A 25,041-nucleotide genomic window follows, 5' to 3' on the forward strand; every position below is an offset into this window, starting at 1 on the left:
AAAAACAAGAATTCACTCCTGTGTAAGAGAAGATTTACTCCTTATTTACTAGAGAAAAATATATACTGGCCTCCAGAGGACCATATCCCTGGTAAAATAGTTGGGAAGGAGCATACAGCCTCACTGTGTGCATGGGCCCATATAATCTCTACGCCTAATTGGGAGGGTAATATGGGGACTTATTGGTTTGTGATTCTCCAATCCCTGGCAGTCCAGTGGGATGTGATTGTGTAAACATGCTGTAGATATTTATCTATCAATTCTCTGGCAATCTAGTTAGGTGGGTGATATGCAACCCAGGAGGAGTGTCTGTCAGAAGCAGGAAATCTCAGGATGGAGATGATCGTTAATCTCTACCCAAGCTTTTTCGGTAGAATCATGTAACTTCACTTATGCTAAAAAGTTTGGAATGAGTCACAAATGAATGGTAGTTTTAGAGTCATAGAGTCATAGAGAGTCATAGAGTTATACAGCACGGATAGAGGCCCTTCGGCCCATCGTGTCCGCGCCGGCCATCAGCCCTGTCTACTCTAATCCCATATTCCAGCATTTGGTCCGTAGCCTTGTATGCTATGGCATTTCAAGTGCTCATCCAAATGCTTCTTGAATGTTGTGAGGGTTCCTGCCTCCACAACCCTTTCAGACAGTGAGTTCCAGACTCCAACCACCCTCTGGGTGAAAAAGTTCTTTCTAAAATCCCCTCTAAACCTCCCGCCTTTTACCTTGAATCTATGTCCCCTTGTTATAGAACCCTCAACGAAGGGAAAAAGCTCCTTAGTATCCATCCTATCTGTGCCCCTCATAATTTTGTACACCTCAATCATGTCCCCCCTCAGCCTCCTCTGCTCCAAGGAAAACAAACCCAATCTTCCCAGTCTCTCTTCATAGCTGAAGCGCTCCAGCCCTGGTAACATCCTGGTGAATCTCCTCTGCACCCTCTCCAAAGCGATCACATCCTTCCTGTAGTGTGGCGACCAGAACTGCACACAGTACTCCAGCTGTGGCCTAACCAGTGTTTTATACAGCTCCATCATAACCTCCTTGCTCTTATATTCTATGCCTCGGCTAATAAAGGCAAGTATCCCATATGCCTTCTTTACCACCTTATCTACCTGTTCCGCCGCCTTCAGGGATCTGTGAACTTGCACACCAAGATCCCTCTGACCCTCTGTCTTGCCTAGGGTCCTCCCATTCATTGTGTATTCCCTTGCCTTGTTAGTCCCTCCAAAGTGCATCACCTCCCACTTTTCTGGGTTAAATTCCATTTGCCACTGTTCCGCCCATCTGACCAACCCATCTATATCGTCCTGCAGACTGAGGCTATCCTCCTCGCTATTTACCCCAGACTTAATAACAAAACCATTTTATTATGTTATATAATAACTTTGTGTTTGCTTAGGGGCAGGAGAAGAATTATTGCCATTTTGCTATTACATATTTTCTATTGATTTTGACCCAGGTATTCAAAATCATGAAGGGTTTTGATAGAGTAAATAAGGAGAAACTGTTTCCAGTGGCAAAAGGGTCAGTAACCAGAGGACAGAGGATTTAAGGTGATTGGTAAAAGAACCAGAGGTGACATGAGGAAAAAAAATTATGCAGCTAGTTGTTATGATCTGGAATGCACTGCCTGAAAGGGTGGTGGAAGCAGATTCAATAGTTTTCAAAAAGGAATTGAATAAATACTTGAAAGGGAAAAATTTGCAGGGCTATGGGGAAGAGCTGAGGTGTGGGACTAATTGAATAGTTCTTCCAAAGAGCCGGCATAGGCATGATGAGCCAAATGGCCTCCTTCTGTGCTGTATCATTCTATGATTCTATGATATCACAGGCTGTAGGTTCAGATTTAGAGGATCTAAATTTTCGGCTTTCAATAATTAAATATGAATTTGAAATTCAGATTAATCTGAACACTCATCCTTAACTGATATAATACCTTTGAATTTCACTAAGAATTAATATTTTCTATGGAGAACCTGTCCTCAGTTACATTATTTTCATTACTTTGATGAGAATGGCCTCAGGTAAAATGATCCAATTAATAATTTAAAAAAAAATTGTATCAGAGTTCATGAGGGGCCCAGAGTTGAAGTTTTATTTCTGGTATAGAGCTTTTACTTTAATTGTACAATGTTGGGACTATATATTTTATACAATTAAGTGGGTTATGTAATTAACTGACTAGAGGGTCTCAGTCCATTAGTACAAATATTCATTTTCCTCTATTCAGTCAGCTACTTCTAAAGAACACAAGGAAAATAGCACAAAGTACTGAAATAACAAAGCATTTTGGTTTTCAACTGATATAATTATCGCATTCTGACATTTAAATTCATGAGAAGACACATTCTGCTGTGCTCCTTTTTTTAGATGGGTATAAAATTTCATTGGTATCTGTGGGTGGAAATCAATCTGAGAGCAAATGCTTTCTGCAAATATACAATTTATGCCTATCAGTATGTTTAAATAAGCAAGTATAAGGAATAATAGGAGAAAATCAGAGGCCTAGACAATTAAGTGTTATGTGACTAATGCTGCATTTATGTTGGAGAACCATTTCCTGAAGATTTGGAATTTATAGACCATTATGAGATGTTGAGAGGAAAATAAGTATTTGGTCTAAAAGAGAAAAAGCAAGCTTCTTGGAGGCTGCTTTTATGCTAACATTTATGCCAATTTCTTTACACAGAGCGTGGTGAGAATGTGGAACTTGCTGCCAAATGGAGTGGTTGAAGCAGATGGCAATAACACATTTAAGGAGAGGCTTGATGCAGTCATGAGGGAAAGAGAATAGAGGGACATGGGTGGGAAGAAGACATCAGAGTGGGAGGAGGCCCATATGGGGTATAAGCACTGGCATAGACCAGTTGGGTCAAATGGCCTGTTTCTGTCCTGTAGATTGTATGTAATTCCATATAATTTTTGCCATTAAATTAGCTGAACAAATTTGGGGCCAATCTAATAGCAGGTTTTTTTTTCAAAGTCATTCCCACTTCTGAAATAGATGGAGGAAGCAGGGAGGCAGAAGAAAAATATAAGTACATTATTTTAAACTTAAAAAAGAAAAGAAAGGTTGGAGTAGAGGGTGAAGACTATATCAGTTAGAAAGATAATACAAGTGAAGTTAAAGTTAATAAAGAAACAGAGAGGGAACAGAAAGAGCTTGGGTAAAAGAGAGCTAAAATGGACGTGAAAGGCAAATTGAATTAAAATGTTTTTTTTATTTAAAATTATGCTTTTAGTGTTTATTTTGGTAGTTTATGGTTAAGATTGCCGTAATAAAGTTATTACTAATGTTTGAATAGCTCTATTACTGTAATATTAGCATTATTTCAGCACCATAGTGTGTAAGTTATACATTTGCAAATTTGGTCATACAGGGGGAGACAGGGATATCCCTGGACCCATTGGGAAGCTAAGGGTTAATTACTGTAAACATACATTAACCTTGAAAATGTATCAGCTAATTCACTCCGTGTAAATTCATTTTTGCTATGCACACACGAATATCAGCCACCCTTCCGAGACACCATCATGTACTTGAGTTTCCTAGGTTAAACTCCAAAGAAAGCAAGCAAGCCTTTTCCCAAAATCTCTGACGCCTGGAAGAGTCTAATTATTACCCTATGAGAACAAAATGTTAGGAATGAAGTGTTTATGTTTCCCAACTGATTACTGAGTTAGAATTTATTACAGCTCATTAAAAAATTGTTCAAAGACTTGCTGATGATTTGTGTCTTTTTTTAACTTTTTTTTTCTCTCTGCTTTCCAGCATGTAACAAGAAGATTTCAAATGTTGGCTAGTCGCCTGATATAATTTCATAGTTTAATGTAATTTTACAGATATTTGAAAAGAAATAAAATGCAGGATTAAGCAGGGTAAGGTTTCTGTCAAAACTCTTCAAAATTATGGAGGCACACTGTCCCTATGTAAACATGATTAAGTCTTTCTGTAATATTCCATACAGCTTTTATCAATTATAACATTGACCTTTTCCACTAACAAACTAACGGCTCAACCTGTTGCCATCTTTACACCTTGGGTCACGACATTGCATCTTAAGAGTCTTTATTGATTGACTGGTTAATGAATTGATGAATGTTTCAGCACCATAGGGCCACATTAGGTCAGACATATACATAATCACCTCTGATTTAATGACCTACAATCAGTACCTTTTACATTTTACAGTGCTGATGCTTATCACTTGTGTGTATACATCCATATTTATATTTTGATCGTTTTTAGCCCATATGGAAATAAAGTGGGCCAGATTTTGCTGTGAGTGGCGAACAAACAGTGCCCGCCGCTCGTTAGGCTTGGACTTGCCCATAGACTTTTCATGGGCTTTTGCACGGCAAGTTCCTCTCATTGAGTCCGCAATCCAATGCGGTTCCCTCTACAGGGCATCAGGGACCTTTGTGAATGGGGCACACTGCTGGATATCCCCTTAACCAATCAGATTGAAGCATGTTAATAAGCAGCGCAAACACAGAACCAGGAAGTGTAAATTAGAATAGTGAATTCAATGTAAAATCAGTTACAGAAAGTGAGATAAAGAGAGGGTGAGAAATATTAAATAACATCGAGATACATTGAAACTACAGCACCAGAAACAGGCTATTTGGTCAAACTGGTCTATACTGGCGTTTATGCTCCACACGAGCCTCCTCCCTCCCTATTTCATCTAATCCTGTCAGGATACCCTTCTATTCCTTTCTCCCTCATGTGCTTTTCTAGCTTCCCCTTAAATGCATCTATGCTATTTGCCTCAACTACTCCTTGTGGTAGCACATTCCACATTCTTACCACTCTTTGGGTAAAGAACATAAGGACATAGGAAATAAGAGAAGGAGTAAGCCATACAACCTCTCAAGCCTGCTCGGCCATTCAATAAGATCATGGCTGATCTTCGACCTCAACTCCACTTTCCCACCCTATCCCCTTATGCCTTCATTCCTTAGTGTCCAAAAATCTATCGATCTCAGTCTTGAATATACTCAATGACTGAGCATCCGCAGCCCAGTGGGGCAGAGAATTCCAAAGATTCACAACCCTCTGAATGAAGAAATTTTTCCTCATCTCAGTCATAAATGGCCAACTGCTTATCTTGAGACAATGACTCCTAGTTCTAGACTCTCCAGTCAGGGGAAACAGCCTTTCAGCATCTACCTCTAAGTTTCTCCTAAATTCCCTATTGGATTTATTAGCGACTATTTTATATTTATAACCTCTAGTTTTGGACTTCCCCACAAGTGGAAACATTTTCTTTACGTTTACCCTATCAAACCCTATCATGATCTTAAAGACCTCTATCAGCTCACCCCTCAGCCTTCTCTTTTCTAGAGAAAAGAGCCCCAGCCTGTTCAGCCATTCCTGATAAGGATATCCCCTCAGTTCTGGTATCATTCTTGTGAATCTTTTTTGCACCCTCTCCAATGCCTCTATATCCTTTCTATAATATGGAGACCAGAACGATGCACATTATTCCATTAATCAAGGTTCTAAACAAGTTTAACATAACTTCTTTGCTTTTCAATTCTATCCTTCTAGAAATGAACCTTGGTGCTCGATTTGTTTTTTTTATGATCTTATTAACCTGTGTCGCAACTTTTAGTGATTTGTGTATCTGTACCCCTAGATCCTTTTGCTCCTCCATCCCGTTTAGACTCATTATTAAAGCAGTATGTAGCTTCTTTATTCTTCCTACCAAAATGCACCACCTCACACTTATCTATATTGAAATTCATTTGCCAATTACACGCCCATTCTGCAAGTTTATTAATGTCCTCTGCATTTTAACACATTCTTCCTTTGTATTAACTACACCCCCAATTTGATGTCACCCGAAAATTTTGAAATTGTACTTCCGATTCCCAAATCTAAATCGTTAATGTAAATTGTGAATAACAGTGGTCCCAGCACTGATCCCTATGGAGCACCACTCCCCACCTTTTGCCAGTCTGAGTAGCTACCCTTAACCCCTACTCGCTGTTTTGTAGCCATTCTGCTACCTGTCCCCTAATTCCACATGTTCTGACCTTAGCCATGAGTCTATAATGCGAAAACTTGTCGAAGGCCTTTAGAAAATCCAAATATATTACATCTACTACATTACCCTTGTCTATTCTTTCTGTTACTTCTTCAAAGAATTCAGTAAGTTTGGTCAAGCATGGCTTTCCCTTCTGAAATCCGTGCTGACTATTCTTTATTATATTTTCATTCTCTAGATGTCTTTCTATTACATCTTTGAGTAAAGATTCCATGATGTTACCTACCACCGACGTTAAGCTAACTGGTTTATAGTTCCCTGGACTTGTTCGATCTCCCTTTTTAAATATAGGAATAACATTAGCTGTCCGCCAGTCCTCTGGCACTATTCCCTTTTCTAGTGATTTTTTATATATATGTAATAGTGCCTCTGCTATCTCCTCCCTAACTTCCTTTGATGTTGGCAGATGCAATCCATCCCGACGAGAGGTCTTATCCTCCCTAAGTTTGATTAGTTTTGTCAATTATCTCCCATTTTTCTATCTTAAATGTTTTAATACCTTTATCGATCTCTTCTTCTAATGTTCTGCCCACCTTGCAAAAGACAGAGATAAAAGAGACAGAAAGATAAAGTAAAAAAATAAATTTTCTTTTTAAATGCCCAACAACAATTAAAATCTGAAGGAATGAGGCTTCATAAAACATGGGCCACTACCTCACCAGGCTCGTCCCTCTCCTAAGAACGGACCCCAACCTCCCTCCCCAATGTTCCTTCTTCCGGCCTGAAGGCCAGCCAGGCACCCGTGAGTGCGTTGGTAATGAGTGATGTCTGATCTCTGCCCATTCTGCACACAATATGCATGTTCTGTTTGCTTTTGAGTAGTTGCCAGCAGCTATTGCCAGAAATAAGTGGGAATGTTATTAAAATGTTTAAATGTACAAGATGTGATGTCATTAAGAGGTGCAAACCATTTTCTGGTCTGTACTCTTGAAGTACATTAGTTCTTAATTGTGCTGTATAAATTAAGCATCCAGCGTTGGCACTTTTAAATAGAAAATGACTTAAAGGGACAGCCAGAAATATACAGGTGTGATTTTAATATTGATTATTGGCACTTTTTGTCAGTTTTGTTTTTATTATTTTGCTGCATTATAGACAACTCTGTGGATGAACAGACTTTATAGGGCAGCTTTGTTAACCCTGTGCCCATTTGGAGTAATGGGTGTCTCTATGGGAATTCTTCCTTATTTTTGCCACTTATGCAGGTGAATGCCCATTTTCTTGGTGGCAGTTATGATCCGGCATTACCATCGCTAAATCCCCCACCATCAACATCCTGGGGGTCACCATTGACCAGAAACTTAACTGGACCAGCCACATAAATACTGTGGCTACAAGAGCAGGTCAGAGGCTGGGTATCACACTCCTGACTCCCCAAAGCCTTTCCACCATCTACAAGGCACAAGTCAGGAGTGTGATAGAATAATCTCCACTTGCCTGGATGAGTGCAGCTCCAAAAACACTCAAGAAGCTCAACACCATCCAGGACAAGGCAGCCTGCTTGATTGGCACCCCATTCACCACCCTAAACATTCACTCCCTTCACCACCGGCGCACCGTGGCTGCAGTGTGTACCATCTACAGGATGCACTGCAGCAACTCGCCAAGGCTTCTTTGACAGCACCTCCCAAACCCGCAATCTCTACCACCTAGAAGGACAAGGGCAGCAGGCACATGGGAACAATACCACCTGCACGTTCCCTTCCAAGTCACACACTATCCCGACTTGGAAATATATCGCTGTTCCTTCATCGTCGCTGGGTCAAAATCCTGGAACTCCCTTCCTAACAGCACTGTGGGAGAACCTTCGCCACACAGACCGCAGCCGTTCAAGAAGGCGGCTCACCATCTTTTCAAGGGCAATTAGGGATGGGCAATAAATGCTAGACTTGCCAGTGACGCCCACATCCCATGAACGAATAAAAAAAATATTTGTCATTTCACGAGCTGTTCAATGGATTCTGTTTGAAGAGATCTTTTCATAATTACCCATTAGCCTATTGCAGGAACAATCCTCACTACATCCTCAACAAAGTGTCAACAAATGTACCCTCATCTACATATTTGTCAACACCTACCAAACATCCAAACATATTTCTGTTGTCTGATGAAACAGCATTTAATATCATACCAAGAACACTCTCACCATTGAACTGAATTATATTTCCCAAAATGTGATTTGCGTGTCTAATTGGTGCTAGCCAGGTGTTTTCCCCTTGTGTATCTGATGTACTCTACTACCCAGTTTACTGCTTCTTCTATGTGCTACTCTAATGGCTAGAAGATGTGAAGTGGTTGGCTGCTATGTGACCATGAGAGGCTGATGAGATTGAGGCAGCCCTTGACCTCTGTCAGCAGGGGTCTGAGATAGCCCAGTTGCAGGCTGCACTTCTTGAGCAACTACGAGGACAGTCAGGCCCTACATGTTTTATGACAGGTGTGCAGTCATCGGACTGGGGTAGCAGATATGTTGTCATCCAAAGAAACCACGACATCATCTATGCTAATTCCACACCTGCCCCTGCTGCTGGGCACGGTCGCAACACAACCACATGAGACACGAAGTAATGACAGCATTGAGATTACTGAAGCTCCTATCAATGGCTGTCTCCTTGTGATCTCCAAGCCCATTCAATGAGACGGAGACAGTGGAAATCAAGGTCTGTATAACAACAGTCAGGACTGATAATAACAGAGTCTTTGGGACTTTCGCTGTGAGTGAGCTCTGCTGCAAATGTCCCTGGGGTTGAATGTGCTCCATTGTGGATTGCAGAATCTTTATCCTTGGGTGTGTTAGCATACATAAATGTACAGAACTGAAAAAGACCATTGTGGACCATTCTGGCCAGTCCAAGTGTCTAGAAAATATCATGCAGATTGTGGACTCCACTACATTAGCAACCATATGCTAAAAGCTTATTGGCACTAATAACTACAGGAATCTTTCATACTCAGAAAGAATTCCTTTTTTAAAGGTGGGTTCAGATCCTTGTCTTTATCAGCTGAAAATGGATGTGAACTGACCCTCCAGACAACAGATTCCTCCTCCTGCACCACTGCTACCTGGTCCTGCCCATGGGTGCGTATTGTATCACACAGTGTACTCTCCTCAAACTTACTATCTAAATCCCTGAGGTGGATGTATCTGTGCTGCTACTTTGCAGGGTTAGATTGAAAGCGTAATGTGGTGTGAGATGTATGGTTCCTCCACTTCATGTGGCATACCTAGAGAAAAAGTAGTGGAACAAGTGTTACAATGTTGTGTTCATGACAACTTAATGAGATGTAGCGTTTATTCATCTAAATGAATAGCATGGCCATATTCTTTATTGCATGCTTCAGTGGCAGTGAGTGAATGACTCAATACGATGGGGAACAAATGAAGGAAAATTTTGCTTCTGCCTATTTCTCCATTATGTCCTTCCTCTACAGTCTCTCTTCCCTGGATCTGCATGCCCATCTCCTCAAATGTAGGGCCAGGATTGGACAACCTCCTTCCATGCATCTTGTCTCTGTCTTGTTACATGCAGTCTTCTCCCGCAAAACCAGTGGAAGACACAAATACCCATGTTTCATAGTGCTGTCCACATGTGTTGTCACCGCACAAAATGCATCATGCAGGTACAGTACAAGGAAGGAGTTGTCAGGGGTGCAACAGTTGAAGATGTCACTAAAGGAGATGTTGTTGGGAAAGGGACATGCTGGGAAGTTTACCCTGGGAAAAATGAGCAATCATGGGAAACTATCCAAGTACTATAAACTGCATGAGTGGAAGGGAATTGTTCACCCCTTCATAGTTAATACACTGGATTGCAATAAGGTTACAGTGGGTTCTCCTACTTTGGCATGCCTGGTGAAGTCATTAAACTTCTTCTGAGACTGTAGCCAGGATAGTTACACTCTGCTGCTATAATTAACTTTCTCCACCACCTTCTGCCAAACACCCTCAACCATCCTGCAGCCCACCCGCTGATTATTATGGAGGGACAGAAGACTCTGCTGCACTTCCTGGAGCAAAATATTAATAACCTCTTCCATGAGAGGGGCCCGTGACTGCTGGAAGACATATTTCAGACTTTACTTTCTCCCCAAATACTGCAGCAATGTCCCTTTAAATTGCTGAAAGGTTTTTAGGCCTGTCCCCTAATGAGCAAGCAACCAATGGCAGGCTTTATTCATGTTTGGCGCTTGTATGCAAGTATGCGGAATGCTGAAATACAGGTGGCTTCAGTATTGCTCTTGTAAGGCGCATTGAAACTTTGCACTACTCAACATGAGCTTTTACTTCTTTATTCCAGTTAGGGGAGAGCAGCTTCTGTTTATCACTCTTCTCCATTTGCATATCTCTCTATAGGCCTGATGGGCTCTGCTGTGCAATACGAGATCCAATTGTAGCGGAGTGCAGCCATGCAGCACTGGCTTCCCATGGTTAGCTTACAGGAACTACATTTTCATGGGAATATGATGCCATAAGTTCTCTGCATTAGGTTGTTTATATTTAGGAATGCAGCCAATGGAGAGTGAACCACATATCTGGCATTGGCTACACTTCTCTCATGTAAAAGTACATTTAAGTATCTTATTGTATGCAACCTACCATCAAAAGAAAATTGATGTGTTGGAGAGGAATCAGAGAAGAGAGATGAGAATAATACGAGGACCTAACTGTAATGGTGGAAAGTTGAAAGGAGCATTATGTTCAGTTTCTGCCATTTTCTTAACTTAAAAGTTGATTTTATAAAGCTGGCATTGTGATACATAGAAATATGTCCCAAACTATTTACCTTTACCCAAAGAAACTGAAAACATGCTTGGGTGACCAGTTCCATCCGGCAGGTGGGAGTCAATATATATGGTTGGGTCTCATTTTCATAATCGCAGCCAGCTTCGAGCGCTGAAGCAACACCCACATGCAGCTCACCAGTCAAGGGTTGGGAGGGGGGCAGGAAATCCAGTGGCTCCTCCGAGAACCTGAGCAGAAGTAAAGAGCGAAAGGGGGGCAGGCAATTGTGAGGGTGGGGAGGGGGGAGTGGGGTAGGTCGCGGACAGACTGACAGCGAGCCGCAAAGCTTTTGTAGAGCCAGAAGATTCATGTTCCTCCTGAACCAACAAAAAGCAACCTGCAGGAGTCCTTTTAAAGACCACTGGTTAGGCTGCTCAACGCCCAGTACCAATGGGCAGAGCATGTGCAGCCTTGTTTCCGGCAGGCAGATAGGGTTAACATCAGCCCTGTAGTGTTTCCACTGCCTGATCACCCTGACTGAAATCCTATCTTTCCACTGCTGTGATTGCGTCATTTACCAATAATGCTACTCTCCCTCCTTTCCCAAATTCCCTGTCCTTTCTAAAGATCTTATAGCCTGGAATATTTAGCTCGCAATCATGCCCAGCTTGTAGCCAGGTTTCTGTAATAGCTACTACATGATACCCTGAAAGCAGAATTTCTGCTTCTAACGCACTTGTTTCATGTTTTATGTATTTGTGTACACAACCGTTATCTGAGTAACTGTCCCCACCCTGCCCATTTGCCCTGCTGGCCTTTTTCTCACACATTTTGACCTACCGTGTGGAATTTCTCCTCCACCACCCCCCACAACTAGCTTAAACCTTTCCCCACTGCCCTATTCACCCTATCTGCAAGGACATGGGTGCCTCTCCGATTTAGGTGCAGGCTATCTTGTCTGTACAACCTTCCCTCGGCCCAAAAGTGTCCCAGTGTCCCAGGAATCAGAACCCCTCCCTTCTATACCTTCATTCCATCCATGCAATTACAATCTTGGTCTTTCTCTCCCTGTCTGGTCCAGCACATGGCACTGGGAGTAATCCAGAGATTACTACCCTGGAGGTTCTGCTCTTTAATCTAGAACTTAACTTCTTGAAAACCATTTGCAGAACCTTGAACTTACTCCTGTCTATGTCATTGGTTCCCACGTGAACCACGAACTCTGGCTGCTCGCCGTCCAATTCCAGAACCTTTTGTATTCGTTCTGTGATGTCCCGAACCTCAGCACCTGGGAAGCAACATACCAATCGGGAATCTGGATCACCTCTACAAAAGAAGCTATCAACCCCCCTGACTATAGAAGCCCCTACAATCGCCACTCTCCTATTCTTACTACCTTTACCGCTTCTCCCATGTGTAACCACTCGCTCCCCAGTGCCTTGTAGTCGCTCTTGGTTACCCTCCTCTATCACCCATTTTGTCCATATCACTAGAACCTAAACAGGCATTGAACAAATCCAGCTCTTTCTGACCAGCACCGCTCCTCACTTGTAGATTGTTGTTTTTTCTTTGGTGGGTGGAAGGGGGGGAGAGGGTGGGGAAAACGATCCAGTGATTCACTGAGTGCTGCTGTATCCTAATTGGAAAATCCGAGAGTTCGGGAAAAATCTCAGCACTCATCCATTCTGAAATGCTGTGAAAAAGAAGCCGGCTAACTACCTGCTAGCACTGCTGAAGGTGGTGACACCATATGCAAATTCCCAGTCTACGATTTGCGGAGTCTCTTTGTATCCTAATTAGCAAATCCGAGTGTTAAGAGAAAATCTCAGCATTCCCCCACTCTCATTTAGGTAGGTTTTGTATTCTACGAGTGAAATCCTATTATCTTATACCACTTTTTTTTTCCAGAAATAAAATAGTTAGAAGGGTGTATAAAGTATTGAATGGCGTAGATAAGTGAATCCAGAAAATTACTTTTAAAGTCAGTCAGGCCTGTAAGACATACATTTAAATTAGTGAAAAGTAAATTTAAAACAGATCTTCAAAAAATGCCTTTATTTAAAGAGTGATTAAATAAATGGAATGATCTACCGGGGTAAGCAGTGAAATCAAAGTTGTTAGAGGAGTTCAAGATGCAGTTGGATGATAGATTGGGTGAGTTGAAATACCAGAGGGATAAACTCGATGGGCCAAATGGACTGAACAGGCCTTGACTTTTTCTTCTGTTTTCCTATTAGATTAAATTGTCCAACTTTACTTATCTACAAGTTCCACCAAACAAACAATGGAACATATTTGAGAAAATGTCTTTAAATATTCTATACACTCTTCTCAAAGCAAATTCATTTATTGCTTTTTGGCCCAAATACCTTTTTCTTCAGACCGTTTCATTTTTTATTGAATTATATTGTAACTGGGGTTGGAAGTTTATGGTGGATTAAAAGCAATACACTAGTTACAAAGAAATAAAAATTACAAAATGTGAATCTTAGCACAATTAACTGAAAAATCAAACCACTGGTTCATTTAAATTACTTTCAGTAGTTATTTAAGATTAGAATATTTTTGAATATTTATAAAAGTTTTGTTAAATGAGTGAAATACTCAGTAATTTTGACTCTTCGCTCACTTGGACCATGCTCAGTTTCAGTTGTTTAAAAATCAACCACCGTTTGTTCCATTAATATATGCTGAATATGAAACTGCCAGAAAGGAATTACATGTTTTCCTGGGGGGAGTGTGTCTAAATTTCCTTTAATTATACCTACTGCTTCAAATGTTATTTTATGGAGATGTGTGCAATGGGTTACACGGTACAATGGACCAGTAAATATTCTGCAATCATTTTTGTGGTGAAATCAAAGGTAATGTTTTAATTTGAATTTCTATTTTTATATATGGATAAGATCAAGAGCAATCAATCATATGATACATGACATCTCCTGCTTTGTCTTAATGTACTCCAGCGAAGTTCAGTTTTATTTTTCCAAATGGATACAAGTTGCTCTATGTCAAATTAAAATCACTAATGCACAAAAACTTAGTTGAGGTAAAAGGCAGGGTCGTTATGTAGCTTTGATTTAATTTTGTCACAACACAGAATAGGATGGAAAATGTGAGTTATACAGTTACTTGGTTCTAAAAAAAAGAACAGCATTTATTATTCATCAGATAGTTGTAAACTTTAGTTTCCTTTTACATTTAGTATATTAATCTCAATCCAGCTCCACTCCTGGTTCAGTTTTTGGGTAGTGTACAGTTTAGTATGCCTTCTACTCTGTCCCAGCAACGACCTTTAACCAAATGCCCAGAAAAGCACCCTTCCCCATATCAGGATGACATTTTTATTGCTATATCAATTATGTTTACGGCTTCCTTTAGTGAGATTGCTAATCAGAGTCAATTAATATTTTTTCTATTCCCCAGTACCACTTGATGAGCATAAAATCCACCAAAAAATGTAAAGTAAGAAACAGCAAGGAAATTGCAGTTTCTGGTGGTCTAACTAACCCAAAGTTCTGATGGATATATTAGAGGGCAAACGTCTGCACCACTCGAGGATCATATGGGACCTATTGACTATTGCACATATAAGATTGTTTGTGGCCCTGTTGAAGAATGTACAATTTTGTGTTTACATAAAGCAGAAACCTCACAATGAATTTATTATTCCCTTGCTTAACTTAAGCTACCTAGTTAATCAACCTTATCATCAGCTCAGCTTCTGATTTAAGAGCTTTAAGTGGGCTGGAAATTATTATCGTCAGTATGATTTTACTGTGCTATGGGATACTGTGGGTGTAAGTGTGTCTTATCAGAATGGCATGACATTTCACACTACTTAATAAAACCAGATCCCCTTTTACCTCATTCCATCCCAACCCCCCCAAAAAAGTCACATGAAATCTTCCACTTGTACTGATGGGAAGATCTAAAGTGTCTGTATTACAGAGCCACTTCACATAAAAGGTGTTTTGTAACAGCCTTGACTCAGGGTGCTGTGAATTCCACCATGTTTATACTGTAGGAGAGATTCCATAGCAGCAAAGATCTGAGCAGGTTTGCTTTATTTTCTGGCCAAGGAAGATCTGTATAAGTCAGTAATAATGGAATACAGCATACCTTGTTTGGATGGGTAGACTGCACATTCAGAAAAGGTGGCAGCTGGCATACCAGGTGATGCTTTTACATCACTGCTCCAATATAGCTGCTTCCAGTCTTGATACCAGGGAAAATCAGCTCGATAGGTGGATCGCAGCACCTCTGGAACTCTACAACATAGACAACCTGGCAGGAGGACCAGTCAGAGCTGGACAATTTAAAAGAAGAGTACAAAGATAAGGGATGATTACTATAAAGTAGAGGCATAGGATATACAAACATATGAAAAAGATGGGTTCAGCGAGTCTGACCCATTCCACTGCATTGCAACTAGGTAACATGGCCCCAAATGCTCCCCACCCTCCAACAGCCATGTAATCTCCCAAGAGAGGGAAAAAATCAGATAAAGGAACCCTAGGCCAATTCTGGGAAATTCCTCTCCGATACCTGAAGGTGATCAAAATTGAGTTTCACGAGATAGCAATGCCCATGAGTTACATCACCTAACAATCCCCCAACCATTTGTACTCGGCAATATCAGTCCCTCTAGGAACTTGTCCAGCTCCCTTTTAAACATATGCACTGCATGAGCCAACAACATATTTCATAGGTCAACCACCCTTGACATGTATCTTAGTTCTATGCTTATGTAATTTAAGTGCACGTCACCTCGTTCTCCCTACATCATCTAATTTAAAAAATATGTCCACATGTACACAGTCTGGTCCCATCATCATTTTAAATACTTCAATCAAGTGTTCCCGAAGTCTACACTTTTCATGCTAATTAAGGGTCTTTGAACTAAGTATTAATCTAGTGACCTTCCTCTGAACCTTTTCCAGGGTTTCTATACCTCCCACCATGCAAAGGGATCAGAACTGGACACTATTCTAGATGGGCGTAACTAGAGTACATCCTAATACTCTATTTGCTTTCACTATAGCTGCCTGACATTGGTTATGGACCTTTAGAGACACATTGCATTGTAACACCTAGATTTCTTTTCCATTCAAAAGATTTAATTCAGAGCCCAGCATGGTATACACATGCTTAGCATTAGCCCTCATAGGGGGCTCAATCCTCCATCTCATCCAGATCAGATATCAGATTTACATCGAGTTACATCAAAACTACAGCACAGAATCAGGCCATTCAGCCCAACTGGTCTATGCCGGCATTTATGTTTCACACCAGCCTCCTCCCTCCCTACTTCATCTATCCCTATCAGGATACCTTTTTATTCCTTTCTCCCAAATTAATTTTGGCCTAAAGCTAAACTGTAACTAACTAACCACAAAACACCAACACCCCAAACCACATCTCTTCAGGAAATCCTGGGGCAGTGGAGTGGGCTTATATTGTGTAGAAGATGAATATCGTTGGATGAAGATTACCCTCGCCAGTATAGAAGCATAGAATCTTACAGCAAAGAAGGAGGCCATTCAGCCAATCGTGCCTCTTTGAAAGAGCTGTCTAATTTAGTCCCGCAACCCATCTTTTTCCCCATAAGCCTATAAATTAGTCATCTTCAAGTATATGTCCAATTGCATTATGAAAGTTCCTGTGGAATCTGCTTCCACCACCCTTTCAGATAGTGCGTTCCAGATCTTAACAATCCTCTGCATGAAAATATTTCTCCTCATTTCCACTCTAGTTCTTTGCAAATTATTTTAAATCTATGACCTTTGGTTACTGGCCTACTTGCCAGAGGAAATAGTTTCTCCCTATTTGCTCTATCAAAACCCCTCATAATTTTGAATACCTTTATTAGGTCTCCCCTTAGCCTTCTATGCTCTAAGAAGAACAATCCCAGCTTCTCCAATCTCCCCACATAACTGAAGTCCCTCATCCCTGATTTCATCCTGGTAAACTTCCTCTGTATCCTCTCCAAAGCCTTGACAGCCTTCCTAAAGTGTGGTGCCGAGAATTGTACACATTACTCCAGCTGAGGCCTAACCAGTGATTCAAAAAGGTTTGGCATGACTTCCTTGTTTTTGTATTCAATGCCCCTATTTAAAAAGCCGAGTGTCCCACATACTTTCTTACCCGCTTTATCAACTTGCCCTGCCACCTTCAAAGACTTGTGAATATGCACCCCCAGCTCCTTCTGCTCTTGCGCCCCCTCAAAATAGTACCATTTAGACTATACTGCCTCTCCATGTTGTTCCTCACTAAGTGCATCACTGTACACTTATCCGCATTACATTGCATCTGCCATGTATCTGCCCATTTCACCAGTCTGTTTCTGTCCTCCTGAAGTGCTACTATCCTCCTCACTATTTACTATGTTGCCAAGTTTTGTATCATCTGCAAACTTCAAAATTCTACTCCCTATACCCTAGTCCAGCTCATTTATATATAACAAGAAAAGCAATGATTCTAATACCGATCCCTGGGGGACTCCACTGCATACTTCTTTCCAGTCAGAAAAACATCCGTCCACCACTACACTCTGCTTCCTATCCCATAGCCAATTACGTACCCAAGTTACCACTGTCCCTTTAATCCTATGTGCTTCTATTTTCTGAAAAAGTCTGTTATGTGGCACTTTATCAAATGCCTTTTGAAAGTCCATATATACAACATCCACTACACTACTCTCATCAACCCTCTCTGACACTTCATCAAAGAACTCCATCAGGTGAGTCAGACACGATTTGCCTTTAACAAATCCGAGCTGGCTGTCCCTTACTAACCCATGCTTCTCTAGGTGAGAGTTAATTTTGTCCTTGACAATGGTCTCTAGTAGTTTTCCCACCACTGACATTAGACTGATTGGCCTGTAGTTACCTGCTTAATCCTTCTCTCCTTTTTTGGTAATCTTTTTAGGTAATCTATCTATCTTCTTCATTGTGCACTCTTCACACTCTGTAGGAGGATAACAAAGTAATACGAATAAAGATGGGGGGAGATTCCTGCATGGCAGCTTTAGCACTCTGACCAAATGTTCTGACACGAGCACAGATCTTTGTGTCATCCCTGAACTTGCGGACAGTACAAGCAAAGCCTTCATCCAGATCATTGATGTAGATCGTGAACAGTAATGATCCTAACATCGATCTCTATGGGACTCCACTTGTAACTGGATTCCACATGGAGCGCTACCATTAATGACAACATTTTGTCTACGAGAACGCAAACAATTCCCTATTGAACCCAGGATCTGCCCTCCAATACATAGCTAAAGTTGTAAAAGATGCTATTGGATCTACAGGGGAAAAATAAAACTAAAATTTATCTGCAGGGGGCATTGCAGTTACTGCCCCCAATGACAGATCTACAACTATAGATTCAGCTACCGAGTCATAGTCAAGAAGACTCGAGCTTACCAGCAAAGCTGTGACTGTGGTGAGCCACTTGGTCCACGAAGACCGGCAGAGACAGTCAACCATCTGCACTGCACTATGAGCGGAAATGACGTCCCCCACTGCCCTAAGCATTTATGATACAGGGACCTTCGAGGTACACACAATGGACATATCAGGAAACAGTTCCCCAGAGATGGGCTACACTGTTACACCCATTGTTTGTGACATTTCTGCACACCTTCCATACCATTGCAGTGAACAGCTACAGTTCGGGAGTTCTTTGAGCAGGCATTTAAGGTGCTAAAGAGAGCCATCAGTGGGACCTTTACAATATGTCACTGAGCAGACCTACAATTTTATGCCGCATAATATTGCCATGCACAGAGTTCTCATCATCAAACTGAATGATGAGCATCAGCAAAATATGGAAGACCAAGGGAAGCACGGGGCTTGCTGCAACTATCAGCATCACACTAGCCACTGTAGAGACAAAGTCAGGCATATGAAGATCGCGACCTTAATGAGGCCAATAAATTTTACTTGCGGGTTTCACGCCCGGCAGCCAGCCACAGACAAGGATCGAAGGGACGGATCATGGGCCAGAGAGGATATCAGGAGGCCAGGGAGGAGATTGGGGGGCTGGGGAGGAGATTGGATGAGCTGAGGAGGAGATCAGGGGGGCCAGGGAGGATATCGGGGGGCCAGGGAAGTGATTGATTGGGCCAGGGAGAAGATTGGATAGGCCTGGACTTTGAGATCGGAGGTCGCTGGAGGTCGAGTGAATAGTCGGAGGTAAGTGGGGGTCCCATGGGGGTGGGGGGGGGGGTGCCATCGGGGTGGTGGGGGAGGCGGCCGATCACGGGGCTCCTGTCAACCAGGTGAGCTTGTTGGGACTGGATGAAGCACTCCTGCTCCTCTGGACCCACAAGCAGCACAATAAAGGCTCTCACCTCATGGATCTGGCTGTTCCCGTTTGCTTTCACCTGACGTGAATCGGAAGCAATGGGAAACCCGAACAGGTAAGGTTAAATTCATTTTAATTTTCCAATACACAAAATATTAAGTACCTCAAGTACCTCAATGAGGTACATTGCCCTTTTAAGTATCGCCCCACCAGCTTTAAATGGGGGCGTGACTTCCTGATGTCTGCTGTGCACACACAGATAAACCTGCCTGGGTTAAATCCAGAAGTGGGTGAGTTGGAGCTGGGACTCGGTCCCGCTCCAAAAAGCTGTTATTTTAATCTCCCACCCTCCCACAACCCACCCGTTTAAACTTACCCCCAAATGTCACATTTTCTGTCATTTCCATAATAGTAATGCTGCATGTAAGAAATTACTGTATATGACAGGTATCTATGTTTGTTAGGATTAGCGGAGACCCTTTAAAAATTAAAAGGCTCCCCTCCCCCAGGAGGTGCAGCCAATGGAGCGGTGATTAATTCGCACTCCCTTAGTGACACTTCACGGGGAACGTTGCAGACCCTGGGTGCTTTTTTTTGGCCAGGAGGAAGACCATCCCTTCAAGCTGCTGCAGGTGCAAGAGCCCTTTCCATACATCCCCATCCCCATCATGACAGACTTCCCAGCAGCCATCCTACTGGGAGCCCACCAAGAAAATTTGAATGTGGCTGACCCTGGAATATTCACCAAAGTCAGCAGCTGTGTCTGTTGAGTGGGCAGAAGTTCCACCACGTCACACTTACACCAACATAGCTACCAAAGTGGAGGATTTCGGCCTACATGTTTAGTGTGCTGTGCGCTCACCCATGTCTCTTGGGTGTTATGAGCTTCTCTACCTGGTTGTGGATGTGCCCTCTGCAGCATTGACAGTGGCTATGAAAAGATCTTCCTATTGACCGTCTTTCCTTCCAGCTAAAAGGCTCCAACAGCAAAATACGATTAAATTAAGGATTAAATCGGTTTAAACGATAAACATCAATTGTGGTTGAAGATGCCTTTCAGCTCTGAAATAAGCATTTTTAAAGATTAATTGTTCATTCTTTTATGCTAGTCATGCCAGGGAGCACAATTTTGTCTTATAAAGCAGACATTTCGGAGTCTTAGAAGTGTTTTATAAATTATGTTCTTTTACATTAAGGAACAATTCACTCAACCAAAGTAGAAATTTAAAGAGCTTTTCCTGAAATATGGAGAAGGATTGGTTAAGTATGTGAAACAGCTGTTAGGAAGATTTCGGGGCTAATCAAAAACATCGAGTGGACGCAGAACTAGCTTTAAAGTGTCGCTTTGGAAATATTGTGCGTTCTACAAATTGAACAGCATACGGTTAGGGGTTACTGTGAAACTGGTTAATTTTACTTCCCCAACTATAATGATTCACGGAAGAAAAGTGTCCAATGTGAAATAAATCACCTGCTTCCAAAAAGCTATCAGCTGCGTTTCATGACATTGCAGTGAGCCCAGCACTGACCCAAGTGACCATTTCACAAAATGGCGTGAAACTTCCTGATACAGCTCCCACTGTGGGCAAAAGAAAATGCTTACATTTCAGTAAACCGTGTGAATTACCTCACCACTGTGTGCTGTAACAGCCATATTCATTCTGAACAGAACCTGCTAAACATTAGGGTGGAAAGCAGTGATATAAGCCAACTTGTAATTAGGCGTGCTGTTTTATGGAACGTTTATAATCATTTTTCATTCATCTGGCATTGGTAACGTGCTCAGAACTTGAATATGTTAAGGTGGTACTGCCTCATTAACACATTCTGCTCACAATATTACACGTCGTTTTTTACTGTTATGGGTCCTGGTGTCAAACGTTAGCATTTGGCTCTTATTTTTCCAGCCAATCAAATTTACATTTCCATTTCATTTTTTCCATTGCAAAATGCAAGTGATATTCTCAGTGCTATTATGAAAACTTAGTTATAATCCACTATTTCGCCAATTTTGATTGACTTTGGATTTTAAATTTGACTTTAGTAGTAGCACAATTGTCCATGGGATGCAAGTGATATTCATGTGATTGTAATTGCGATGAAGTAGTGAGAAGTCCCATTATACCTGAGACTGTATGAAACTGAGTGTAGTTAATCTAATGCATGTGGGCCGGCAGAGTAACTGCTGAAGGTTTTGAGGATGTAGTTATTCTGGACTGAACTGGAAGTTCTACAACAAATTAATTCTCTTTTGGATTCCCTGTAGTACAGAGCAGTTTCTTCCTTTGAGGGCCTCTTGAATAAAATCCCCAGCATTACAATTTTGAAATTAATGCCATTTACAGTGGAATGCTGTTACAGTTAATATACTCGGACAGATGAAATAGTTGCATACATTAGTAATGGCTAGTCTAGTTCAGAGGGCAAGAATACAAGTATTTGTAAAAACTCTTTGTATCCTGATTTTTTTTATTTACAATTGAATCATCATAACATAAATAATAAAAAAAACCTTTATAAGGTTTATCAATATAATAGAGGTTAGAAGAAATTTCTTGCACAAATCGACATCGAATGCCCTATCAGTGGATGCAGAATCCATAATAGCTTTTAGAAGAGAGAGAATTTTAAAGGGATCTGGGTAAAGGACAGGGGAAGGGGATCACATGGATAGCTTTTTCAGACAGCTAGCACATGCATAGTAGTCCAAATGGCCTCCTTCTGTAGTAAAATTCTATGATATACAATTATGTACAAATTATCTTGGCAGTGAGGAGGAATTATCTTGGTGGGGAGGAATTCAGATAATCGCTTGTTCTTAATCATTTTGGGCCAGAAATCGGACAGAGCGGCAAGGCAACGCTTACCGCAGCTCCTGCGAATTTAATTCACGAAAGTACTTACTGCAGGCTCTGTGGCATCCAATTGTTTGAATTTGAACCTTAAACAAAATGTGCGCTATCAACCCAGCCTCTGAGCAGCGTGAGTTGCCGCACGGCTGGAAACGTCTGTGAGGAGAAGACACGCCCACAAAATCTGTCAGGGAGAGAAGTCACGCCCACAGATTCAGGCTGCATTGCTCGAGCAGGCAAGCAGACTTCATTCATTTAAAGATATTCTGTGTGTCATGGTAATTTTAAAAAATTAATTTTTTAAATATAAAATGCCAAAGAAATAATTGAATTAAATGAAAGAGACAGAAGGGAAAAATAATTTTTTTTAAAAAATGTTTTAATTTTAATTTTTTTTTACATGACCAAAAACTATTAAAATAAGGAATAATATGAGACTCTATATTTTTTAAAGTTAATTTTTAGTTGTTCGGCACTCATTAAGACTAACCGCGCTTTTAAAACTTAGTTTAGACCTGGTATTTTTAAGTATACCTGTTTGGTGGTGTAATTAGTTACTTTCCAGCTGGGCAGATAAGCAGTTTGCACTTTTTCAATGATTTCTCTGATTGCGGTGTGCGATATCCCTTTAATTCGAAGCTGTCACATCGATGGCGAACCACTAGGAGCAAGTTCATGATTTCCGCGTTTCACTGCGCATGTGCTAACACGGGGACTTGCTCCTTCAGTTCACCACTAAAAATTGAGAGTGCTATTGAGCTCCTCCATTATTTTGGGAGCGAGTTCTGGCCCTTTATTTAGAGAAATCTGAAACGTGCGTACGATGATATTTACAAAATTGTTATCTGCACTTCAGTCCCAGGGATGTCGTGGGGGTGGGAACTTGTACTAACTTCAAGTCACTAATTATACCCTTGGCCAAAACATATGCCAATAATACAGTGAAAAAGTTGCTCAATGTCAGGAGCGAACTGATTGCTTGTCACTCTCTGTAACAATAGGAATTAATGATGGAATATACAAAATAGCAATGCACATTTTCATAGGAACACTTTGTCACACTATATATATATATATATATATATGTTGGCATCTTGTTACAATTATAACAATCCTAAATTACAAAAAATATATTTAAATAATTAACTTTTGAGCACTTCTGTATATCTTGTCTCCCTTTCTTCAACTCTTCTTATTTTAGTTATACTTTCTTGTTCAATCTAATGTAACTAAGCCTGACCCTTTTATCAAAAACAAAGCTTTAAAACAATTTTCTTACCTGTCTTATCCTCCCGCCCGGCTTCCACAATTCATTTTGGAAATGGGTGTAACCTCCAAAAATGAATGCATTTGATTGGTTGAAAACTGCATCTCAAGTTTTTCAGCCAATTGAATGCCAAAAATATTAAAAATTTGATAGTGAAAATGATAACTAACCAAGAAGGATTGTCACGGAAAGTAAACTCAGTGGTGGTCCCTAAAGCATGATTGTGCCTAGACAAGCTAATAAAATTACAGCGTGGTAAAAATTAATACAAGGGAGAAAAACAAGCCTGTTTCCTTATGAGTGCCCACAGTGCAAGAACAAACTTACACCATATAGACGCACAATTCATTGCAGCTTCTGTAATGTCCCAAAGAGATTACAACTGTCTATATTCAAAAAAAATCGATTGAAGTGGGTTAGTGTGTTGTAGATAGTCTCAGAGTTCAGGTGATCTTCTAAACATCTAGACCTTAGCTCATGGTGTTCTCTGAAACCCTTCAAATGCAAACAAGTGACACACTTACAGGCATTTGTTCTACATTTATATATGTAACAGCATACACATACAAATATTCCCTATTCATTTTAGTAAATTTTAACTTCTTAATTTGTTACTTCTGTTTCTCACCACTGTCAGGTAAGTTTTAATTTAATTTTAAAATTACTCACCTGCTGCTGTCTTGGTAGGGTGTGGGCTTTTCCCCTTCACCTTTCCTCTCTCCTAGGCCTGCCTGCCCTTGTGGGCCTGCTCCACTCAAGCCTTTGGCCAAAATTCACTTGAGCACTTATGCCTTCTCATTCATGCCTATGTCTGCTCCGTCGATAATGCTCAAGTCTAGTCCTGCTACCGCTTGGGCCTATCACCACCTCTATTCACTTACTCCCACGCCTGGCCAGTCCCTGTCCTGCTTCCGACCCCGCTTGAACTCTCTTTCACATTAAAGGACAAGGAGCTCCTAAAGGGACACAATGGGGGTGAATATTCTTAGGGCTTCTCCTGCACTGTCGCCATAACTTCAATGGACGTTCAGTGGAAACCCCATTTAAACATGTAAATGGAGTTTCACCAAAGTTCTGCTAAAGTTAATGTAAGGAATCTTACAACACCAGGTTATAGTCCAACAATTTTATTTTAAAATCACAAGCTTTCGGAGATTATCCCCTTCGTCAGGTGAGGAAGGGGATAATCACCCGACGAAGGGGATAATCTCCGAAAGCTTGTGATTTTAAAATAAAATTGTTGGACTATAACCTGGTGTTGTAAGATTCCTTACATTTGTCCACCCCAGTCCATCACCGGCATCTCCACATCACTGCTAAAGTTAAAGCAGCGGAGTGGGGGAATGCCCCGAGAAATTATTCTTCATCAGTGGAATTTTTCATTAAATATTGATTTTGCTATCAAAGCGCCCAAAGCAGTTCTTAATGTTTTAAGTGGTGTAAGATCAAAATGCATGCCTGGGAGATCAACTGGCATGGACTGCCTGAACCGTTATTATATGTCATCAAGCAAATCTGCAGGCTCTGGCACACTTACCTAGGAATGACAGTGAGAAACTGCCTCCTGAGGTTCCAGGTCTGCAAGGAGGTGGTTTCAGAGTTATGCCATCTGCTGTAAGGACAACTGGAGAAACAGCACCACAGGGACATCAATGGATGGACTAAATATAGTGTTACCTTGAGAGACACTAGCCTCATCCATATCTATTTTAGCTTACGCCTGCTGTTCACTACTGTTTCAGTACATCCACTCATCAGCATGGGAGTAGACCTGAGGGTAACGATGAGGTTTGTGAAATGTGTTTCATGGCCTTCCCCACCCGATCCCCCAGC

General features: G+C 41.2%; 1 long non-coding RNA gene across 2 annotated transcripts in view; it reads right to left on the reverse strand.

Moving 5' to 3' along the window:
• LOC137324173 (uncharacterized) overlaps positions 1-25,041 on the reverse strand; it is a 73,534-nt gene that overhangs the window by 19,584 nt on the left and 28,909 nt on the right. For both annotated transcript variants that reach the window (XR_010963535.1, XR_010963537.1), the window contains exon 3: positions 14,899-15,085. This is a non-coding gene — a long non-coding RNA (uncharacterized lncRNA). The remainder of the gene's footprint in view (positions 1-14,898; positions 15,086-25,041) is intronic.

Source organism: Heptranchias perlo, chromosome 8 (genome assembly GCF_035084215.1).
Source record: "Heptranchias perlo isolate sHepPer1 chromosome 8, sHepPer1.hap1, whole genome shotgun sequence".
In the NCBI taxonomy this organism is placed as follows: domain Eukaryota; kingdom Metazoa; phylum Chordata; class Chondrichthyes; order Hexanchiformes; family Hexanchidae; genus Heptranchias; species Heptranchias perlo.